The sequence below is a fragment of the Myotis lucifugus genome, unplaced genomic scaffold (assembly GCF_000147115.1).
Source record: "Myotis lucifugus unplaced genomic scaffold, Myoluc2.0 scaffold_32, whole genome shotgun sequence".
In the NCBI taxonomy this organism is placed as follows: Eukaryota; Metazoa; Chordata; class Mammalia; order Chiroptera; family Vespertilionidae; genus Myotis; species Myotis lucifugus.
The window spans coordinates 9125035-9144019 of NW_005871080.1; the positions used below are offsets into that span (position 1 = coordinate 9125035).

Sequence of the window (18985 nt, forward strand, 5' to 3'; positions counted from 1 at the left end):
AAGCTGGTTGTCAATTTAATTCAACAACTACTGTGGGTACCCCTGACTTGCTAGACATTGCTTCAAGGACGAAAGATGTACATTAAAGAGCCCCTAGCTTCACAGAACTTTTAATCAGGGCATAGGTTCAGGTTGGAAATAAAACAAGTGTAAAAAATTACTAAATACTACACAGAATATAATGGTGCTTCAAAGGACCGTGGGTTCATCTCTAATGATGACAACTAGGGAAGTCCTCATGGTGGTTAGCACAGAGCAATAGCTTTACATTTAAAATCAGTAATCATTTTACACTCATATATTTGTGTTTCTCCCAAAAAAAGGCACTTAAGAAAAGTAACTGCCTCCATTTTACAAATGAAGAAAACATAGTCTAAGAAATAAGGCTAGAAAGTTGTACAACTTAGATGAAAGCTGCGACTTCAGGTTATGTACTGCTTGAAAAATTCATTGGTTGATCTAGTATGAATTTGGAAACCTGGATCTGGGTGCTGATGATAGAAACTAGAATATGAATGGGAAACTGAAGGGAGGTTAATTATTGAAATGTGCAACTGGTATGATATATAAAAAAGAAAATATAAAAAGAAGAGAAAGAAACTGTGAAAATAAACAGGAGGAAAACTACATTCAAAGAAATTGAGAACTGGGGAGGAGAGTCACAAAAACAAAGGAGAGAAAGAATTTGGGGAGAGAAATAGGAAAGTGTCACAATTACTGAAAAAGAGAGAATATGACCAGAAAAACTGGTAAGCCATAAATTAAAACTGCTGTATCCCCAAGGTCCCTGCATATATTCTCAATCATTAGTAGTTAAGTGAAAGAATGACTTTCTTTTCTTCCAGTCTTCTATTTGGACTTAAACTCTGAATATAAAACATAAACTTTTGTCCTTAATTTTATCTTTTTTACTCGTGGACTCATGGTAACTGTATTTTCTTTATAGACAAAATGCCACTCATTTCAAATTATAATCTCAAGCAATAGCTATATTTTTTAAGATATATTTTTATTGATTTCAGAGAGGAAGGGAGAGGGAGAGAGAGATAGAAACATCAATGATGAGAGAGAATCATCGATCAGCTGCCTCCTGCACACCCCCTACTGGGGATCGAGCCCACAACCCAGGCACGTGCCCTTTACCAGAATCAAACTCAAGACCCTTCAGTCCGCAGGGGGATGCTCTATCCACTGAGCCAAACCTGCTAAGGCCATAGTTATATTTTTACAATAGCCCTGACCCTACTCCAAATCTTGACATATCTTGACCTTACTTGCCATTATCCAACCTTATCCTAACTAACAGGGTAACAAAAATTATATTCAATGAAGGGAAATATACTTTGTATTTAGAAATAGAAATGTTACAGAATTATGAATCTAAACTTCCAACTCACATAGTTGGAATGAAAACTATGTGAGCTACTCAAGTTAGTTATTTAATAACAAAATTGAAGTGGAAAAGTATTTTAAACCAAATATTTAAATTTTATTTTCTTTGTATATAAACAGTCAAACCCAACTATTTAATTTTTTACTTTTAATTTTTTTGAAAAGCACTTTTTTCATGTTAGTATTAAAGGAGACTTACACTTAAATCTACTAAATTGGTCTTCCCTGCACTACCTTTTACTTTAGTTCCCTTTTCAGTTGAAATCAACAAAACCATATTATCTTATATTATAGCTAGAAGTTACAGTGAGACAAGTTACAATTGCATGAATTTTATTTTAAGTACTAGAGGCCCGGTGCACAAAAATTTGTGCACTCGGGGGTGGGGGGGTCCCTCAGCCCGGTCTGTGCCCTCTCACAGTCTGGGACCCCTCAGGGGATGACCACCTGCTGGCTTAGGCCAGCTCCCCGGGGGATTGGGCCTAAGATGGCAATCAGACATCCCTCTGGCAGCCCGGCAGCCTCGGGGGATGTCCACTTGCCAGCGGAAAGCAGGCCTAAACTGCAGTCGGACATCCTTAGCGCTGCTGAAGAGGCAGGAGAGGCTCTCACCACCACCGCTGTACTGGCAGCCATCAGCCTGGCTTGCGGCTGAGCAGAGCTCCTCCCATGTGAGAGCACCCTAACCACCAGAGGGAAGCTCCTGCATTGAGCGTCTGCCCCCTGGTAGTCAGTGTGTGTCATAGTGACCAGTCATTCCCAGACCTTCTGCTGTTAGGGTCAGTTTTCATATTACCCTTTTACTATATAGGATAGAGGCCTGGTGCACAGGTGGGGGCTGGCTGGTTTGCCCTGAAGGCTGTCCCGGATCAGGGTGGGAGTCCCGCTTGGGTGCCTGGCCAGCCTTGATGAGGGGATGATGGCTGTTTGCAGCTGGTCACACCCCCTTCAGGGTGGGGGTCCCCACTGGGGTGCCTGGCCAGTCTGGGTGAGGGACTGAGGGCCATTTTCAAGATGGTGGGTGACTAAAGCTCCCAACCTCTCCTTTTTTTCTTTTGTCTTTTTTTCTGGGATTTATTTACCTTCTATGGCTGTCACTGGAGCTGAGAGCTGGCTTTAGCTCTGAGGCTCGGCTCCAGCTCTGAGACCTCAGCTGCTGAAATCAGGTATCTGGGTTTGTTTGGCCTCTATAATTGAAACACTGTTGCAGCTCCAGCTCTGAGGCCTCGCTGGCTGAAAGCAGGTTTCTGGGGTTTGTTTAGCTTCTATAATTGCAACATTGTTTCTTACAGTGCAGCTCAGAGTCCAGCAGTGGCAGGCAGGGAACCTTGGCTTCCTCCATCACTGGAGCAAGCAAGCCTCCTGTTCGCTTCAGCTGCCTGGCTGCTGGCTGTCATCTTGGTTGGCAGTTAATTTGCATATCGCCCTGATTAGTCAAAGGGAAGCGTGTCGGAGGTACAGTTAATTACCATGTTTGTCTATTATTAGATAGGATTATAGGCAGTAAATATATTGAAAATTCAAAACAAGATTAATTTTCTCATGTTTTAGGCTGTCTTTACTTACATACCTAAAGGAACTATTTACTATTATGAATGTGTATTCAATAATATCATAGTTCAATTTGACCAAGTTATTTGTTGTTTCAAATGAGGTGAGTCAAATAGATTGATTTTTAATCACTGGAATTGAATGAACATCACATCTTTTAAAATTTAGGTTCAAGATGGTGATTTTTTAGGATACTTGTGAAAAGTGGACAGTCTTGCCTTAAAAGTAAAATATACATAATAGACAACTAGAAAAGGTAAAACCAGCAAGCTTAAAAGAACACCTTTAGAACATGTAACAGAAATCAATACACTATGCATGAAATTAACAATCCAGATACATTCTCAGAGGCAAATACAGACAGGCTATTAGTGAATGTTGAGCTATTGAATATTGTAGAAATGTCATGCAGTTTCCACAGTATAGTGGAAATATGGAAATCAGAGTTTAAGGGTCAACAAATAGTTTTAAAAATGAATTGATTAATAACTAAAGGAGAAGTCTCATTTTATAAAATAAATTCAGATGGTATGGCTAATAGCATCCATGTAGTGGAGAAAAGTAAACTATCAGATCTAAATATGTAAATACATATTTTTAATCATTCCCCAACAATATATGATTATATCTCTAATAACTGTGGAATTTTGTTTTTCTAATTTATTAAAAAATAAATATGTATAAATCAAGCAACCTTCTGATTTGTTATTTGGTTTGCTGAGTGAACCTACTCCCTAAGAAAGATGAAATGTATGAACTATACCTTCAAGAATTAAGTAACTGGGATAGCTCACTCTCAATTAATAATTTAACTTTTTATTTTTATATTGTTATTAAGATCAAGTATGGACTCAATGTTTGTCCTCAAATTCATATGTTGAAATCCTAACCACTAATATGATGGTATAGGAGGTGAGATCTTTAGGAGGTAGTTCGGTTTTAGATTCAGTCCTGAGGGTGAGGTCTTCATGAATTGAATTTGTGCCTTTGTAATTAGGATTGCCTGTTTCCACTCTCTCCCTCTCTCCTTATTTCTTTTTCTCCCCAACCCCTCTCTGACATGTGAAGATCAATAAGCAGATGGCTGTCTGCAAACTAGAAAAAGGGTACTCATCAGACACCAGATCTGCCAGTGCCTTGATCTTGGACTTCAGAGCCTCTATAATTGCAGGAGAAAACACCCCAAGCAAAGTCTTTTTCCATCCCCATTTTCCCCCTCTTTGCCCACCTAAATGCCACTTTCTTGATGAGTTCTTTATCTCATCATACAGTATCACTACCATCTTCTAACCTCTTCTGATGGCACAACATAAACTTTTTCTCTGCCATGTGGCTCTCTGCTGTTACCTAAAAACCAGATGACTGACCAGACACACAGATGTATCTTCCAATCTTTCTAAAGACTCACTTACATGCAACCAAAGACATGTCCAGAAGAAAGATACATCCCCAACAACACTGGATAACTGGAGCCGTTTTCAGCAGCATCAGTGAGACATTGGGAAATAGTCTATGCCAGATAAAGAGCAAGTTCCTGTGAAAATGCAGGAACCCTTTACTTGTGAAATTGGAGACCATTGAAAACAAGAGAAAAGCCCATGATTATAGAAAACAAGTTCTGGAAACAGAATGGCCCTCATCGAGCTGCTATAGGATAGTTAATTAAAACACTAAAGAAGTGTTGGACTTGTCAAAGCAGCTAAACCTAGTATTTGCCCTCAGGCTAAAGGCAGAAGAAAACATCCTAAATCATTGGACAGATGAGATGAGCCCTGAGGGACAGAGAAAAGTGATGTGTAAGGAAGCCAGGTATCCTTCAAGGAGGTGGAATCTGGCACATCCACCATAATTTCCCCTGTAATCTAGGGAAATAGTGACTGTCAATGGTATGAGAGTTGCAATTTATTGTTCAAAATGAATAAGTTCTGTTCTTTATTTATAAATAGAATATAAATATAAGCAGTAACCAAGAATCACCAGACATTAGAAGAATATCATTAGTATGAATCAGATGCACAATATTCTTTTAATAGCAAAAAATAATAGTAAATAAACCCTGATTAAAACAATTAATACATAAATCATAAAATTTCAAATAATGAATCAGTATCTCCAGAAATCTTTTACAAACTATTATATTTATAACACAAAATCACATTGCTATGATAAAAGAATGATCATTGAATAAGAAAAGACCTTAAAAATAAACAAAAGTTATTAATGTTATTAATAGAATATCTAAATGAACAGAATTGAAGACTAAATCAATCTACATGATTAAATTATGGAATTCTCAGACTATAATGTAAAGGTACAAAAAATAAGGTGAGAAAGACTAATTAAAAGACATAAAGGATAAATTCAGAAAATTAAATGATTATCTTTGGGATCACGTAAGAAGTGCTCCCTAAATAAGCCTATGCCTTAAAATGCTGTAAGATGCCATCCACTGTTGTTATATTGGATCCCTGTTGGTGTGGTACAGTGAGTTTTCCGTAACCTTCCAATTAAGTTCAATTAAATTTTAGTGGCCTGGTGGGGTGGAGGGGGTCAATGAGTGGGAAAGGGGGATATCTGTAATACTTTCAACAATAAAAACAAATTAAAAATAAAATTTAGTGGCCTGTGTCTCAGCTGTGGGGCCATTACAAGTGTTTCTCTGCTGGTACAGTATTTTCTCCCTGCCCCTCCCTCCCTCCCTTCCCTCCCTCCCTCCCTCCCTCCCTTCTTCCTCCTTCTTCCTTCTTCTAACCTTCCTTTTATCCCTCCTTCCTCCTTCCTTCCTTCCTCCTTCCTTCCTCCTTCCTTCCTCCTTCCTTCCTTCCTTCCTTCCTTCCTTCCTTCCTTCCTTCCTTCCTTCCTTCCGTGGCTGCAGACGATCAATCTGTTTCTACTGCCCCTTGTTGGGCTTGTGTGAGGAGGGATTTATTTATTCTCTCCAGCTGAGGTGCGTGGTCAGAACTGACTTTGGCTGAAGTCTTTTTCTTGGAAAGCAGACCTTTGCTATCTAGAGAGGACTGGTTCCTCTTCCCTTTTCCCAGGAGAGGCTTCACCCCAGGTCCCTGCAGAAAGTGTGCAGACCCTCTTAAGACCACAGCTCTTCCGGGATTCTCTCTCGCACTCGTCCACAGTGAGCCTCCACCAGTTCACCAACACTGTCATTTAAATGTTTCAAACAGTTTATAGTTCCGGTAAATTCTGATCCAAGTAAGCAGAAACAGATCTTGCTTTCTCTTTTCACACATGTCTAACTCCCTATCTCTGCATGCGTCTACCTTTCCAGATTTCTGGGGGGCAGATTGCCCTGTGACCTCAGTTCTCACAGGGGTCCTGATTTTCAAGTTGTCCACATTTTTCTCGTAAAATTGAAGAGCAACAGCTCTCAAGCTCTTCATGTCAGATCTAAAGCTAGAAGTCCCAATAGTGAGATTTTTAACAACTGGTTTTTATTTTTTATCTTATTCTCTATTACTTTTATAATAAATTTTAAAAATCATACTTGTAAATGGAATTGGTGCTTGAGGAGGAAAGCAACAGTTTTCTGGAAGATTTATGTACACACAAATACTTGTTCTCTAACAATGCTGAAATGAGTAATGGCGTGCTTAAAATTTAAAGATTTCAAGCATATACCAGATTACCTTCTCTGAAATTATTTATCACTTTCACACTTAGGAGAGTCACTTTAAGTGAAGAATGCTCCTCTGAGCTTTCCACGTGCTGTTTTTACTCCTATAATTAAAATACACATTATAGCCTGATTTGTAACATAGTTCACAGTATTTGAGTCTATCGGCTCCTTGAGATAGTCTGAAATTGTATCTTTGTACTAAATAGAGCTTCAAATTTGCACATAATAGGCACTTAATAAATGTTTTTAATTGAATTGAAGCCAAAGACAAAAATGTACCATTTTCTTACATAAGTAATATATTTAATAAAATGTAAAATAATTAGTACCTTTATACCCCAAATTTTCTATTCGTAATATGCAGGATAACCTCTATAAATAAGGGACTATTAGCCTAATTTTTGGAAATACCTAAATACTTGACCCCCATTTGGTTCCACAATGTTCAGGTCAGCAATGACGATAGGTCATATTATTTTGTCCTGGGACAGTGGAGAGTAATGAAAACTTGGTTCATATCGGAGTACACTGAGATCTTACTTCTAATTGTATTAATACCGTATGGTTCTGAAATGAATGGAATATCCCTGGCCTGGATATAGTGTTTGTCACTTACTCAGAAAACCTATATGCCAAAGTGTATAACTTGACTACAGATTGGCCATTATTTTTCCATGTCTAATAAGACCCTCAGCCACTCAGTTGTTATCATCTCCATCCATGTGACACCAAGATGCCAGCACAAGGAAGCTTCAACATATGAATTTAGGAGAACATAACCACTCAATTTATAACATGGGGAAACTCTCTCTTATAAGTGGTATTTTTTCCAACTTCTTCCTGTACATCTTAAGAGTACACAAAATGAACACTTTCAGTACATGAAAAATCCAATTTTTCTCTACTTCCTATACATAGACAATATTATAACTTTTTTCAAAATTATATTTTGTTTCCATTATTTAATTTTTATTTTTATTTTTCATGCATTTATCTATCCTCACCAGTTTCTAACAGCCCTGACCTCAGACTCCATTCATTTTAAATTCTGTATAAATATATTTTTATTGTTAAAGGTATCATCCTCATGATGTGCCTGAATTTCCTTTCATTGTTGATGGTCTCTTTTGTCTCATTTTGTGTTAAAGGTCACTTAAGTGGATTTTTTTTTCTCACTTCAAAAAGATATGTAGTGTGGCCCAGGTGGTGTGGCTCAGTGGTTGAGAGTTGACCTATGAACCAGGAGGTGACAGTTCAATTCCTGATCAGAGCACATGCCCAGGTTGCAGGCTCCATCCCCAGTAGGGGGAGTGCAGGAGGCAGCTGAGCAATGATTCTCTCATCATTGATGATGTTTCTATCTCTTACTCCCTCTCTCTTCCTCTCTCTGAAATCAATAAAAACATTGTGTGTGTGTGTGTGTGTGTGTGTGTGTGTGTGTGTGTAGTGTACCAACCCGGGGCTATGCTCGTCACGCTTCATATTTGGGTGGGGTTCAAAGCAACTAAGGTCACTTCAAACAACAAGAAAAATAAAGTCCCTCGGAGACAGCATTCTTTCTGGATTTGTATAAAACAGTCTATATATTTCAGCAGTGCTCTGGCAAATTATGAGCTTTCATTTGCCAGCAGCAGTCACCCTAAGTTTCAATGTCTCAGGTGCTAAAAGGTGTATATTTTGAAATAAATCTTCACTTTAACATTCTCCTAGTCCTGTAAGTTATCAGCATTAGAGCTGTGACTTTATGTTACTGCCAGTTATCTTCAAACCACAGTGCTGAAAACTCCAATATGCCTCTCAGGATGATTTGACATGGATGTTTATCACCAAAGACAAACATGTCATTACCCTGCCACTTATGCCAAAGTCTGGCCCCAGGCTCCGTTTATACCAGCACTGATAGCATATCCCCATTCTGTCCTCCTGATCACAGACTTCCTCCAGGCTTCACTGCATTCCATTAAAATTGCTATTAATCAAAACATAGTTTAAGGCAATATGAAAAAATACTAGCCTCCATAAAGCGTAGTTTAATAAAACTAAGTATGTATCCATTACCATTTTCCCAGAGGAGTCCACCTACTCTAAATTTCAGAGGAGTAAAAATGACTGACTGGTAGTATATGGAGGACACTGAATATTACAGCATGGTATGCATATTTTTTTATTTGGGCTAAAGAGATAACTACTCAATTTAGCTGGGATCAAGTTCCTGTGTCTAAACTTCATGCTTTCCAAAATAATTAGCATCCTTTGGTTGGTAGAAGAAGCAAGAATCATAGAACTATGGAGATATAACAGATTTTTGATGGGACCTTTTCAGATTTTTCAAAACTTCATTAAACTTGATGAAAAAAGTAGGTATTTACCAAGTGTGATTATACTTTAAGTGTCCTATGTAATTGTTGATTCTTTAAAAATTAGAAGGAAGAACATTTTATCTCCAGTTATGTTGAATTTTTAATATCAAAACTATACTTGCATTTTAATACATTTCATGAACTGTTTTCCCTAAGTGGACACATTTGATCCCAAATGCAATCATGTATATACACAAGTATATAGAGCATTTTTAGAAATAAATAACAAGAAGTGAACAGTAAAAGTATTAACTTAAGAATATGCAAATTGAATAAGGACACATTTGTAATACCTTAACTAATAAAGAATTTAAAAAAAAGAATATGCGAATTGAATTAGATTTGTTTTCTGTATTTCATGGACAAAAAATATAATAAAAACTTGTATGATAATATCCATTACATTCATGTTCTGTTTTGTTCACCAATATTTAATCATCATCATTTAATTTAAATAAGCCATGCCATTTAAAATACATCATGGGCAAAAAAGTAAGTTTCTAATTGCCTGTTAGATTTTATTAGATTACAAAAGTTTTTTCTCCAATATAACCACTTTGAAAATTTTTTACTTAAAGAAAATTTTATAAAAATTAAAAATTTTAAACTTGGTTATTTTCCTACTACTAAGCTACAGTGGACACTAATATATTGGGTTTCTGACCCAATATCTGTTCTATCCTCACTCCCTCTTACCTAATTTAATTCACAGAGCCACCTATTTCCACAAAGACATATGAGTCAGAAGAATCTGATATTGTCTCTGGTATTATAGTATATCTAAGCTAATTATAAAAATTTACTCCCCCTGCTAGTGATTATTGTGAAAATCATCATGTGAACCAATGCCAGCTAATGAGGCATTTGAGCTAGTCTCCTGAGGGGCTTCTATAAGTGACACAGAAAGAGATGACTTTTACTGGGCTTTGGTATGACTGGATGGGATTACTGGAACTATTACAGTGACCTATACATGAATCTTAGGATAAAAGGATAAGATGGAGTAGGGAATATCCAGCAGAACCTAGAACCCATGTTACCGCTATACTTCAGCTTAAGTTTCTTTGTTACTTAAATTGAACATAGTGAAACATCAATCCTCATTAAAAACAATCAGACAATGATTGTGCAATATTTAAAAACATAGATGAGATTCCATCACTTTCAGAGATCAGGAACCATTTACAAATTCCTTGCCTTTAGACTAATCTTGCCTAATGTCACCGGTTAGGTTACTAGCATTATTCTTTACAAGATGAAGACTAAAATTCCATTGGTGGTAATGCTGTATGATTTTCATAAAATGTTAATTGGGCAACAAGAAAATAAAAGTAAAAACCCAGGAGATTATGACTTTAAATAAGGCATAAGATAAAATAAAAAATGTTACTGCCCTTAAATACAAAAAGAAATGTCTGCCTCCTTGGGGAGCAAGTTCTTTTGGGCAGATCCCTTTTGTGTTGTTTACAGCTTATTGATACAGAGGATGCCTTAGTTGACTTGCAGTTCTGTGAATTCAATAATTTTTAGAGATGATCACTGATGTGTCATAGTAAGTAAAAAGTACCTCAAAAAATGTTTTTCACCCGTAATCTTATAATCAAGATATTTTGCCTCCATAGACTGTGCCGATATTAAATGTTGCAATGTGGATGAGATCAAATAAGGATCTTTGCTAAAACAACTAAAAATAAAGTAAGGTCATAGAAAGGCAAAATTAATAATGGATAGGCTTAGACTCTCTTTGAAATTCTGACACAAAAGAAATATAATCTCATGGTTTTCATATCTTATTTCTCTGCTGTTCCCCTCTGCTGTGTTCTGGTATTTCACATAACTTTTATTTTTTAAATACTGATTTTAAAGCTCGCCCTGTGCTTACAAATACCAGGAAATAACATACTAGATTATAAAAAGAGAAGAAAATCAATAAGAGGAGGGCAAAACAACAAAGAGAGCCATCAACAGAACAGAAATCTTTTGAAAAATTGTTGAAAGATAGAATCCATCGAGAAACAAATACTTCAAAAAACCATGATTAAAATGTCTAAAAGTATTTTATGAAAATAGAAGAGGCTCGGGGGCTTCTAATCTCAGAGTATATTAAATGAATGCAAGAAAAAAGAGTTACTGAGATATCTATCATGATGATTAATTTGGAAACTGCCTTTGAAGCAGCCGGGCCAGGTAGCCTTGCCCCTTTACACCTGTGCTATGCAGCAGGCAGCCGTAGCCTTTGCCCTTAGGCGGGACCACTGAGAGTGAGGATACAGAGGCAGGGTTGTGGCTATGGTACCAACAGACTATGGGGAGGATGGAAAGTCCCCCCCCACACACACACACACTGATAACTGGCAGAGGCACATTGCTGGAAACAGTGCAACTAGACCTACTAGGATCTGGAAAGCAAAATATACAGAGGATAACAAGTATTACAAAACCATCGCCTTAAAAGAAAAGGATCACACTCAACAAACAAAATCTTGATTCCCCAGAGAAAAGAGAAATACTATGATAACATTTCAAATCACTAAGAATAAAAAGAATACCCATAATGTTTTCAGATATTAAATAAAGAAAATCAAATTGGCATCAAACATTTTTATTATTAATTAACATAATGGTACATCATAATGCTAACCAAAAAAACACACCCCAAAATCCTCAAGTACCAATCCTATCCCACAGTTTACATACAAAGAGGAGGAAAAAAATAAGAACATTTTAGAAGATGCAAAGACTGTGAATGAAGAAATTGCTTGAAACCATATATAAACATATAAAGCATTGCTCAAGATAAACAGTACAGAATAAACAAATTGTTAGTGAAAAAAGCGGATCCTTCAATTAATGTATGCTTAAATATTTCGTAATAAATAATGTAAAGAAGTAATAACTGGGAAATAAAGCAAGTAGTAAGGAAAATGAAATGGAAAGACAAGTGCGTGTATAGAAACCCTGTGGAGTCCCATGAATGCTTCTAATTGTCTGACCCTGTGGAATTGCTGCAGGTGCTCATACATTTTCAAATACAGATCAAATGTGTGATATCCTAGAGAAAATAAAAATCATCAAAATTGCCTAAAAACAAAAAAAGGAAATATAAATAAAATGTACCTAGAGGAAAGTGAAGGAGGTATGGATAAAAATCCATGCCTAAAATAGGCTTCAGGTTGAGTCAGTTTTATTTATTATAGCTAACAAAAGGAGATTTCTTTGTTATACAACCCACTTCAGAGAATAAGGAATTAAAAAATGAAATAAATAAAAAAGGAAAGTGCCCTGGCTGAGTGGTTCAGTTCGTTGGAGCATCTCCCTGTACACCATAAGGCTGCAGGTTTATCCCCTGTCAGGGCACGTTGTAGGAGGCAAACAACCAATGTTTCACTCTCACAATGATCTGTCTCTCACTCTCTTTCTCTCCCTCTCTCCCTCTTCCTTCCCTTCTCTCTAAAATTAATAAAATTATGTCTTCGGGTGAGGACTACAAAAAAAAGATGGAAACCATTCCAGCATAATCTCTGACCCTTACTTTACAATGACTCCAAAAGCAGACAAGAAAAGCACAAATACATAGCTACTGCTCTTAGTTCCAAACACAGTATAGAAATCTAAATAAAATATTAGAAATCAGACCAACAAATTTCTTAAAAATCTCAAGGTTCATTTAACATTAAAGAACTAACAAATAAATTTTCATTAAGATATTTTTTTAAATTTTTTCTCAATAGATGCAGAATATCTTTTTAGCCAAATAATCATATGAAGAGAAGTAAATGAGACCATCCTTAAACTTATCTAACACCTATCAAAAACTATGGTAAATATCAATCTTAACATTGGTATGCTAGACATAAAAATTAAAAGCGGAAAGTATAAGAGCATTATAATTAAAAAGAAAAAGTATCAGATTATATGGTAAGCACTATTACTAATGTAATATTTTCATTCTGTGTTTAGAGTGGTAAATAAGTAAAAGAATAGAATAAAACATGTCACCCTGGCAGGTGTTGCTCAGTTGGTTGAGCATCATCCTGTGCACTGAAAGGTGGCAGGGGACATACCCAGGTTGTGGGTTCGATCCCTGGTCGGGTCATCCGTGTTTCTTCTCTGTCACATAGATGTTTCTCTCTTGAGATCTCCCTTTCCTTCCTCTCTCTATAAAATCAATAAAAACATATTTAAATAAAAAAAACAAATAAATAAAAATATCTATGTTGATAAAAGATAAGAATCTTGCCCTAACTGGTTTGGCTCAGCGGATAGAGCATTGGCCTACTGACTGAAGGGTCCCCGGTTCGATTCCGGTCAAGGGCATGTACCTTGGTTGCAGGCACATCCCCAGTAGGGGGTGTACAGGAGGCAGCTGATCGATGTTTCTCTCTCATCGATGTTTCTAACTCTCTATCCCTCTCCCTTCCTCTCTGTAAAAAAATCAATAAAATATATATTTTTTAAAAAGAAAGTGAAATAAGCCAGTCAGAGAAAAGACAAATATCACATGATCTCACTCATATGTGGGATTTAATGAACAAAATAAACTGATGAACAGAATAGATCCAGAGACATAGAAGCATGGAACAGACTGTTGAATCTCAGAAGGAAGGTGGTGGAAAGGTTGTTAGGTGGGAAGAGATCAATCAAAAGACTTGTATGCATATATGCATGACCCTGGACAGAGTCAATAGAGTGGTGAAGGCCTGGGCTGGGGGTTGGGTGCTGGCTAGAAGAAGTCAATGGGGTAAAAGGGATGATATATGTAATACTTTCAACAATAAATTTTTTTTTTGAAAAAGAGAGAGAAATCCAGGACACTTTCCAATGCCTAGTAAAAATTACCACTTATTAAGTAAAAGAAAGAAAGAAAGAAAGAAAGAAAGAAAGAAAGAAAGAAAGAAAGAAAGAAAGAAAGGAAGGAAGGAAGGAAGGAAGGAAGGAAGGAAGAAAGAAAGAAAGAAAGAAAGAAAGAAAGAAAGAAAGAAAGAAAGAAAGAAAGAAAGAAAGAAAAAAACATGGTAATATAGAGAATTTCTCAAAATAAATGAGAACTATAAGAGAGAATTAAAGTTACATTAGCAGTGAAAGACACGTGAGTGAAATTAAAATTGCAATTGATGAGATTAATTAATAGCTGTAAAGAGGACTGAAGCTCTAGAGCAGTGGTTCTCAACCTTGGCTGCACATTAGAATCACCTGGGAATCTTTTTAAAATTTTGATTTCTGGGCCTCATCCTCTGGCCTCATCCTCCAGAATGAGGCCCAGAAATAAGGATTTTAAAAAGATTCCCAGGTGATTCTAATGTGCAGCCAACGTTGAGAACCACTGCTCTAGAAGGTAGACCAATGGTAAATATCCACACTGAAGTACAAAGAGGAAAAAGTTATGAAATATAGAAAAAAGTCAGAGATCTTAAAATCATATAAGACAAAATAAAAACATCTTGCATGGATATCATTTGAGTCTCAGAAAAATTTAAGAGAGAATGATGCAGAAGTAATATTGGAAAATATAATAGCTAAGAATTTGCCGAATTGATGTAGGAGATCAAGCCAGAGATTCAAGAAGTATCATGTAGCCCTAGCCAGTTTGGCTCAGTGGATAGAATGTGGGCCTGTGGAACAAAGGGTCCAGGGTTCAATTCCAATCAATGGCATGTACCTCGGTTGCAGGCTCCTCCCTGATTGGGGCCCCTGTAGGGGCTTGTGCAGGAGGCAACCAACCAATGTGTTTCTCTCACATCAATATTTATCTCTGCTTTTCCCTCTCTCTTCCACTCTCTATAAAAATAAATTGGAAAAAATATCCTCGGGTGAGGATTAAAATAAAATAAAAAAGAAGTATCATGTGCTCCAAGGAGTATAAAAACAAAAATATATACTAAGCAAATCATAGTAAAATCACACAAAACCAAAGGAAAAAATAAGAGAGAAAACATTTGTCTTAAAAGACACAACTTTACAATAAAAGCTAACTTCTTGAAATAAATAAGAGATACCAGAAAACAAACCAAAATAATAATAATAATAATAATAATAATACTTCACTAAAGGCTGAATTAAAGCCAAATAAAAATATTTTCAGATAATAAAATGGAAATAAATGTTCTTGCCAGCTAATCAAACAAAAAAAAAAGGGAAGAAAGGACAAATGTTCGGTTTTTTTTTTCAGTCAGAAGGAATACAATCCTGGAAATTTAGGAAAGAATGATGTAACTGTGTAATGAAAATGGTGAATATATGGGTAAGTACAGGTGAATATTAATTCCATAAAATAATAATATGAGCCTGGCCAATGTGGCTCAGTAATTGAGCGACTACCCATGTACCAAGAGGTCACTGGTTCAACTCCTGGTCAGGGCTCATGCCCAGCTTGTGGGGCTTGCAGGAGACAGCCAATCAATGCTGGTATTTCTCTCTCATTGATGCTTCTATCTTTCTCTCCCTCTCCCTTCCTCTCTTCCTATAGTCAATAGAAACATATTAAGAATAATAACAAATATGAGATATTTAAAATAGAAGTAAAATATATGAAACCAAAAACATAAAACAGGAGGGCTTAAATGGAACTAAAATGTTTTAAGATATGATACTGTAATTTACAAAACACTCGAAGAAGTCAAGTTATGCCTATTGTAATCTCGAAGTTAACCAGTTTTTAAAAATGGTTGTAAAAGAGTATGAAACTAACAACATGATAGAAGTTGAAAATGCAATATTAAATGTATTTGAATAACCAAAAGATAGAAAAGGGAGAGGAGAAACAAAAGAACTGGGATAGTTTTAAACAAATAATAAGAAGATAGATTTAAACTCAATATATGAACACTTACATTACAAAATAACATTCTGAATTCTAATTGGGAAAACAATAATAAACTTAAAATATGACTATATGCTAATTTGGAAACAGACATGTTGAATATAGGGTACAAAAGTTTAAGTTAAAGGATAGAGAAAGATGTGTAATGTTAATACTAACCAAAAAGAGAGCCGTTGACCCTCTACTAAATGAGATAAAGTAGACACTCAGATGAAAGTGTTATTAGAGATAAATAGGCAATTGAAGAGGCAGTGATTACTTCGAGGATTGGTCACCTCTGGAAAGGGGCAGGGAGCAATCTTCTTGTTCGGCGGAAAAGGTTCCATTTCTTGATCTGAGTGATTATGTGACATGACCAGTTTGGTGAAAATCCTGAAATTGTGCATTGAAGTACGTACTCTCCTGTATGTGCCTTAGACTTTAATAGAATGTTACTTAGAAGGAGGATCCTTCTCCTCAAAAATGACCTGAAGACATAAAAAAGCTCCAAAGAAGATGTGGGCCACTGGGAACCCAGGAGCTGGAGAAGAGGCGTCGCTGGGGTTCTAGCAGCTGGAGCAGGGACCCTCGTATGGAATATCAAGGATCTGAGAAAAGGATCCTACAGAGGAAAGAAAAAGAAAAAAGTGTCCTGGGGATCTACCAGAGATCATAACTCTACCAGAGATCATAACTCTACCAAGAGATCATAACTCTACCAAGCCCAAAGAACTGTGATTTTCCTAATACTATTTTCTCCCTAAACCCCACTGTCCAAGGGTTAGAAAAGTAGGGAAAGCATGGGGAAGACAGAGAATGAAAAGGCTATTTCATAAAATATGTCCCTCTTCACTGCTGAAGATTTCCAGCTGTGAGAGAGAAAGTTTTAAATTGGATAACAAGCATTAATGTTAGTATTAATATACTACATAGAAACTCTAAAACTACTGAGATGAGAATGTTCTAAAGACTGAACTGATTTCATCCAGGAGCAGGAAAGAATGATTGGCAGGAGCAGTTTTGAAGGGTTGGCAGGAAAAAGGGCTATAATTGGTCCTTGCATTGCATCATCTTTACTTCAGTTCCTTCAGTAAATTTTTTATGTTTGAAAAGGTGAGATTGCATATGAAGTTATCAGGAAAATGTGAATTAATGCATGGACATCATTTTGCACACTTCAGATTGGCAAAATTTAGAAGACTGGCAAATCTTTTTTTGTAAGGATGAAGGGAAATGATAACTCTCCTACAGTGTCGATAGCAATGTCAATCGGTGAAATATTTTTGGAAGGCAATTTGGCATTTTTTATACATTATAAATGCAAGTTATTTGACTTCATACTTTCAGTACCAAAAGATTTATCTTAAAAACTCTCCCTGGAATCAATCAAACTTTCACCAGTAGTTAAATAAATTCAAGTACATATACTGAGGAAATATTATGGAGTCATTAAACAGAATAAGGAATGCTCAGATAGAAATGGAGATGAAGACAGAAATATAGAGATAGGGATTGAAACATATGCAAAAGTCTTCAAAACAAGTTTTGTTAACTTAAAAATGAGATAACAATGCGAGTTTAGAACAATACAAGGATGTCTACTTCCTGAAATCAGATACTCTAAAAACTGTTTAGAACATGGTAGGCAGCCTATAAAGGGTTCCTGAATGAATATGTCCTATTTATGTAAAGAAAATGGGGGGGGGGAGTAATTAAATGTTTCACTTTATACAACTCTACAGTGTGTGATGTTTTTAAATAAAAAGTTTAATCATGCGGTACTCAGAGTAAAGCAAAATATATCTTTCAAGTTAAAAGTATATGCTTTATGTATACTAGTTCTGACACTCTAACTTATTGACCTTGGGAAAACCTACTAATCTACCAATTTACTAACATCTCTGGACATCTGTAAAACCACGATAATAAAATATAACCAATGGGATGTTGTGAGAATAAACATGTAAATAACATTTAGCCAACTGCCAGATGCATTGTACATAGCCATTAAACGTTAGTGGGATATTACTTGTCACTCTCCTCACCTCCAGCATAACCCAAAGTCTTATGCTGACCTTTTAAAATTTAAATTTCTCAAATGTAGAACCCACCCAGGTCTGACATGACAGCTATGCCAACCCATTAGAATACCCTCCTATTTACTGCCCTGGCTTGTGTTCCTCGGTGGTTAAGCACATTGAAGGGTTGCAGGTTCAGTTCCAAGTCAAGGGCACATACCTGTGTTGCATGTTTGTTTCCCGCCACTGTTGGGGCTCGTGAGGGATGCAACCTGTCGATGTGTCTCTCTCACATTGATGTTTCTCTCTTTCTCTGCCCCTCCCTCCCTCCCTTCCACTCTGTCTAAAAATAATCAATGAAAAAAAAAATATCTTCAGGTGATGATTAACAATAATAATAATAAATAAGTTTTAAAAAAAAATACCCTTACTCATAAGAACTCTTTATTACAAGCCTACTTTATAGAGCAAAAACAAAATACAGATTTAGATGCTCACTGCTTACCTCAAACCATACAACAAAATATATTACAGGGGAATGAATCAAAGGTTAAATGTAAATATGTTAATGATAAAAAGATATTAAAATATAGTCAATATTTTTTTAATATATTTTATTGATTTTTTACAGAGAGGAAGGGAGAGAGATAGAGAGTTAGAGACATCGATGAGAGAGACATCGATCAGCTGCCTCCTGCACACTCCCCACTGGGGATGTGCCCGCAACCCAGGTACATGCCCTTGACCGGAATCGAACCCGGGACCTTTCAGTCTGCAGGCCGACGCTCTATCCACTGAGCCAAACCGGTTTCGGCATATAGTCAATATTAATATATATTCTAGGTGTAAATATTTTTTAAATGTTATATCCTCCTCCCTTCCCCCCTTTTCCCCCTACTATCACAAATTATGCAGTCAAGTTTTCCACATTTGGGGAAATTGCAGGGGTCAGCACATTGGGAGTGCAATGGATAAGCCTCACCCTGGGGAAACCACCTTCATGGTGATGGTATCTTCCCTGCCAGGTCAGTACCGCCCCCCTTTTTTTAATCCTCACCCAAGGATATGTTTAGAGAGAGGGAGAGGGAGGGAGAGAAAGAGAGAGAGAGAGAGAGAGAGAGAGAGAGAGAGAGAGAGAGAGAAACATTGATTGGTTGCCTCTCACACACTGTCATCAGGGATCAAACTCACAACCCAGGAATGTACCTTGACCAGGAATTGAACTCACAACTTT

At 36.6% G+C, this 18985-nt stretch overlaps 1 pseudogene; it reads right to left on the reverse strand.

Annotated features, from left to right (window-relative positions):
* Positions 1-18644: 18644 nt before the first annotated feature.
* LOC111825567 lies at positions 18645-18784 on the reverse strand (annotated as a pseudogene).
* Positions 18785-18985: the final 201 nt, after the last annotated feature.